The 6,000-nt window shown below is 40.7% G+C and overlaps 1 protein-coding gene and 1 pseudogene across 1 annotated transcript in view; both read right to left on the bottom strand.

Annotated features, from left to right (window-relative positions):
* Baz2b (bromodomain adjacent to zinc finger domain, 2B) overlaps positions 1-1,678 on the bottom strand; it is a 242,178-nt gene extending 240,500 nt beyond the window's left edge. The window contains 1 exon segment of the mRNA NM_001108260.1: positions 1,571-1,678. The gene's annotated coding sequence lies outside the window, so the exon portion shown is untranslated.
* On the bottom strand, positions 4,241-5,785 carry Arf4-ps1 (ADP-ribosylation factor 4, pseudogene 1; annotated as a pseudogene).

Here is a 6,000-nt window from a genome sequence, read left to right on the forward strand (position 1 = left end):
CTCTGTGTAGCCCTGGCTGTCCTAAAACACACTCATTAGATTTATTCAATTTTATAATTTGGTTCTTTTTTTTTTAAACTCTGTTGCAATTGTTCTTATTCCTCCTCTTACATAATTTTAAAAGATAATTCAAATATTTTTAGTATTTCATTTAAAACTTTTTATTGCTTCATTAACTATGCTTCTTTGTATTATTTAGTAGTTTCTCTACGATTATGATATACAACTCAGTCATTTAAAAATGATGCATTTATTTTATGTGTATGATATGTATAAATACATATGTGTGTATATGTGCAGCACGTGTCTGACCGGTGTCCATGGAGGGTATCAGATCCCCTGGACCTGGAGTTGCAGGTGGCTGGTGCCATTCTGCAGGGACTGGGAATAGAACCTGGTCAGCTGGAAGAACAGCAAGTGCTCTTAGCCAGCAAGCCACCTCTCCTGCCACTCTAACTCAGCCTTTCAGAGTTCAACTAGAACATCGTTTGTTTGTTTTAATGTAAAATGTCAACAGAGATCATGAAAGCATATCGATCTTTCCTACTTCCTCCACGGCATATATTTTCTTGTCACTCTACAGAAGTTTTTTGTTGTTTGTTTTGCTCATTCGGTTTTGTTTTTGTGGGTTTTATTTTTGATTTTGAGGGGTTTGGTTTGCCTGTTTCATTGGTTTTTGTTTTTGTCTTTTGATACAGGGTCTCTCTGTGCATTCTTGGCTGTCACGGAACTCAATAAAGTATGGCCTCAAACTCACAAAGATCCTCCTGCCTCTGTCTCCTCGGTGCTGGAATCAGAGGCATGTACCACTGCACCAGCTTTTTCTGACAGTTTTATGTACTAGTGTTAGTATGTATTTAGGCAATAAGCACATTCAAAACTCTAGGGGACTATTATGTGATAACGAGCCATATGTAGGATGATGTCATACAGGTGAAGGCAGGTACAAGACAGAACAAGGCCTGATATTGGACAAGAAAGGAGGAGGGTCGGGAGAAAAGTTTGAGGGAGGAGGAAGAGACTGGAACGGGAAGAGAGAGAATTGGCCGGGAGAACATGGAGGCGGATGTTAAGATTCCTCTCTGCACAGTTACTGGTTGTTACGAATATTCTTAAGGGATGGATGTGTACAAGATTTTGTGTGCCTAGATGGGCAATTATGTATTATTAATTGGCTCAGAGGTTACTGTGTTGTGTGTTCTTTCATGTGGCAATTTAAGTTCAAGAGAGTAGTTCAAGAGAGTGTATGGTGGCTGGAGACACTAGGCCTCCATGGAATTGGGATGTCTATTTCTGGCATGGTAGCAACCTGCCTTGGGAACTGGATGGGGAGAGAGATTGTTGCCAGGCTCAGAGAGAAGCCATTGGCAGTGTGATGTGGAATGGAGTAGAGCTTGGCGGACTGAGATGAAGATGTCTACCAGATTATCTTGGGGCACTACGGTGCCAGAGCTAGAGCAGGGGAAAAGACAGCATTTTTTTTTTTTAATAATTTTACAGCAACAGCCCTACATCTTTTAATAGAACTGAGAAGGATGACAACAGTGCTTTTCTTTAGGTGGATATTTACCATGTCTGCTGACCTCCACTTGCTCCTGAGGATCCTCACTTTCTGTTAGGGTCCTTTCCTCTTCACAGGAGGGACTTCCATTGTCACTTCTGGTAGCACAGGTCTGCGGAAGGCAAGACAAACGGCTCTTAGTTTTCCATTTGTAAAGCTGTCTTAATTCTGTCTGAAGGATGCTTCCACTGAACATGGAAGTTATCTATCACTGCAGTATTAGTCTTTTGTATGAGAAGTATTTCTTTGGTTTCTGGATCTCTCTGTGTTAAGTGTCAGACAGTAATGTTTCCAGTCTTCATTTCCCAGGAAGAGCTCTCCCAGCTCTAAGCTGTACCGAGCTCGCCTCACCTTTCTGTCCTGTGTCCTGTCTACCAGGTAGATCTTCTTTTTTTTTTTTTTTTTTTTTTCGGAGCTGGGAACCGAACCCAGGGCCTTGCGCTCTACCACTGAGCTAAATCCCCAACCCCCAGGTAGATCTTCTACATCAGGCCCCACTGGTATCTCCTTTCTTCTCTTAGAAGCTGTCTGTGTTAATGGTAAGAGCTGAATGACAAGTTAATCTTTTATAATGTCACTGAAGCTCCTTGGCAATGTCACAGTACTTCACACCCTGCCCACAGTGTGCTTGCTAGCTTTCTAGGTCTCTCATTTGCTGTGAGCTATACATTTTGTTAAGAGGAACACAGTGTCCAGTTTGTCTATTGGAAACTTACATTCCACAACTGTTCCACTGTCATTTCCACTCAAATTACACTTGGCATTTTATGGAGGTCAGAGGACTGTCCAGGTTCAGGGGATTGAGGTACCATTAGGCTTGGTGGTGACCAGTCTTAACCATGGAGCACCTATCAGGTCACCAAAGCAGTTTCTACGGAAACATTTACTCCTATTTTCTTTTAAAGATTTTTTTAAGGCCTTTTAACCACTCAGCAAATCCCAATAAAAAGCCTCCAAAACCTTTTTATTGAAGTAATTGATCCTGTTTTGTTTTTTTGTTATTGTTTTTGTAAGATTTACTTTAATTATGTATATTTATTTAACATGTAAGGTTTATTTAATTGTGTGTATATGTGGACATGTGTGTGTCAATGCAGTCGTCAGATGCCCCTGGAGCTGAAGTTACAGGGTTTGTGAGCTGACATGATGGTGGTGGGAAGGAACTCAGGTCCTCTGCAAGTACCCTTACCACTGAGGCGTCTTTCCAGCCCCGGCGGATACATCCTATGCCTGTATCTCTGATACTTAGTACTAGCTGTAAACAACAAAAATGTCTCTGGTTTAACTAGAAAGCATTTGGTTCATTTTTAAACCTTTAAGAATTATCAGATACATTTTGAAGGACTATGAATAATAGAAAAGGTAGTATCACAAACCTACTTATCCTTTTAAAACAATTTCAGATACTAGGAAAATGTATTTGTTCTTGTTCTCTTTATCTATTACTTGCCTCACAAGATTATCTGAAGTAAACCACACACACTACTATTCCACTTCCTGTGTCAGTAGGCTGCTAGGACCCATGCTCAGGATTCACACATACGGAGCAACCTTCTATGAACAGCCCTAAATTCTGAGTCCCACAAAACTTTGTTTGTTTGTTTGTTTGTTTGTTTATCGAAACAGGGTTTCTCTGTAGCCCTAGATGTCCTGGAACTCACTCTGTAGACCAAGCTGGCCTCAAATTCAGAGATCCACCCGCTTCTGCCTCCCGAGTACTGGGATTAAAGGTGTGTGCCCCTCCACCCAGCAAACTTTTTTTTAGTAGAATAATCACTGTATAACCTGACATCTCAAAAATAATTTTCAATATCATTAATGTTGGGAGCATTTGAAGGTCCTTGCACCCACAGATCACTAGGGAGACTGGGAATGTTAATCACACAGGTGTGTCTCCTCAAGGAGGAAATTCCTGTTTTTCCATCCAGAAGGTTGGGAATTGGAAGTGATCAACAGCTTGGTGATCTGCGTTCTCCGCTGGGTCAGGCCATATTAAGCTTCCACAACCATGAGCGGGGTATGGCTAGTATCTAAATGACCCTTATGCTATCTGTATAGCCAGAGGCTTCCCCAAGCTCCTACCTCTAGGACTTAAGGTGGCTAAAATCACAAATGACCTTTACACTATCTGTATGACAGAGACCACGCCAGATCCTTCCTTAGCACAGATAGCTTATCTCCAGAACTTACTTCTTGGCAGAATGACACATACCCTGAGTTGAGTTTCAACATAATTATGTGTCCTTGTGTACTAGGGATTGTGTTATACCTGGAAATGTTTTTCCAAATTATACTGTATTTAAATGGGCTGGCAATGAACCAACCTCCTGGCATCAGATTCTGGAAATTCAACCCAGCCTGTTGACCAAGTTGGGGTGAACCAAGTTTTCATTCTCACCTCTCCAAGGTTCACTTTTCCTGCCTGCCATGACACCTGCAGGGATCCCTCACATAAATACACAAACACTAGCTGACTTTTCTTTCTTGTATCATTGTCTTAATTGCTATGTGTTCTTACTCTGAGACGACAAACCAAAACAGCATCTATCTAGTGATTTATCTGATACATTTTAAAGCCTTTTGGAGGAAGGTTAATTTTATCTAATATTTTTTTGTCTATCAGTCCTGTGAGTGCAAAGTCCTTCAAATGCTTCCAACATTAACATTTTGTTTTGTTTTAAATATTTTATTATGAATAATTCCAAATGGGTTATGAAGAAAACCTATTCATTGAATTTGATGAGTTTTCAAAAAATTTTTAATGAAGATACGTTCATCAATAAACAGTAAAATACCAGCAGAACTATCGTATACTGTACAAAGAGTCAAGCTGACTCCAAAAGCAACATGCAACATATAAAAGATAACAATATAGAGGAAGACAGTCTGCTGAGTAAAAAATTCTCTCAATATGAACTCTTTGCAACCAGCACAGAATTAGCTATCAAATCCAAACGACATCAAAGCTTGGTCGATAGAAGCCAGGAGTCAATAATGCAAGGGAGGTGGGGAATCCTCAGTACAAGAAAACTGAACAGTATTTCGGAGCATGCCCCTGCTAGTACAAGCATTATTAGAAAAATCTTTTTTGGCAAGGGGCAGAAATAAATATAAATGGAGTGCTGCATTTTTAAATCAGCAGACTGTCAGAGTTATGATAAAGGTATCAGTAAGTATCAACGGAATAACTTTAAAACATTATTGGTGGGCTCAAAAAACACTCAAAACAGATTTGTTTAAAGGTGTCACAATAGCTATCTATCCAGGCATTTAGGTTCAGGGGAAGTTTAATAATGGATACTTTTCTTTCCCAAGGGGAATTTCTCTTAAATCCAAGCATATTGTTAAATAGTAACATTGTTCTTGGTAAACAATAATTGGCAACAAAACAAGTTTTAAACAGCTGTAATTTCTGCCTAAACCTGTCTCAGATATCCTTTAATAACCAAGATGCAAAGTAATTTTGTAGTAACAAGCCTAGACCAATTCTATCAAGCATGTCCTTGGTTAGTTATCCAGTTTAATTAACCTTTTGAAAGTTCACTTAGCAGCTAATTCAGGTCCTCACACAGACCAGATCCTTGTGTGTAGCACAAGTGGCTTAGACATACCATGTGGTGTTGCGGACAGACTGAAGACCTAACTTATCCGTCATCTCACTGATGGCCATAGCATTTGGCAAATCCTGTGTTTGTAAAAAGCAGCAGCACAGTGTCCTGCAGCTCATCTGCCAGAAGCATTTTCTGCACTCCTTCCTGAAATTCTTTCACATCATTGCTATCAACCACGAAAATGAGACCCTGGGTATTCTGGAAGTAATGCCTCCAGAGAGGCCTAATTTTATCTTGACCACCAATATCCTATACTGTGAAACAAATGCTCTTATATTCTACTGTTCCCACATTAAAACCAATGGTAGGAATGGTGGTGACTATCTCCCCTATTTCAATTTATACAGAATTGTCATCTTCCCCGCAGCATCCAATTCAACCATCAACATGTGCATCTGCTTCTTGCAGAAGATGCTCAAGGAGAGAGAAGAGGGCCATAGCGGTGATGGCACTTGATAGTCAAAAAGAGGGGGTCTGCTGCACCCTCGGGCCTCCACTCTTACGACTCACAACCGAGGACGTGAAAGAGAAAATGCTGAAGACCCGTCTCGCAGGCCAGACTGTCGGCAGAGGCCAGACACAATGTAGCAGGACTGGGACCTCCATGGTGACTCCCAACATTAATGTTATTGAAAATTATCTTGAGATGTCAAATGGTACAGTGAATAGTCTACAAAACCAGCTTTTGCCTGCACCTCCCACATGCTGACATGATGGGTCTCCGTCACCACACGAGTCTTATTTTCAGTTCTGAACTGTAATTGCCAGCTTTCAGAGTCTGCGTCACCTAGTCTCATCGTGAGTTGGCAAGCTTTACTTGTTTTGCAT

Source organism: Rattus norvegicus, chromosome 3 (genome assembly GCF_021556685.1).
Source record: "Rattus norvegicus strain SHRSP/BbbUtx chromosome 3, alternate assembly SHRSP_T2T, whole genome shotgun sequence".
Classification (NCBI taxonomy): Eukaryota; Metazoa; Chordata; class Mammalia; order Rodentia; family Muridae; genus Rattus; species Rattus norvegicus.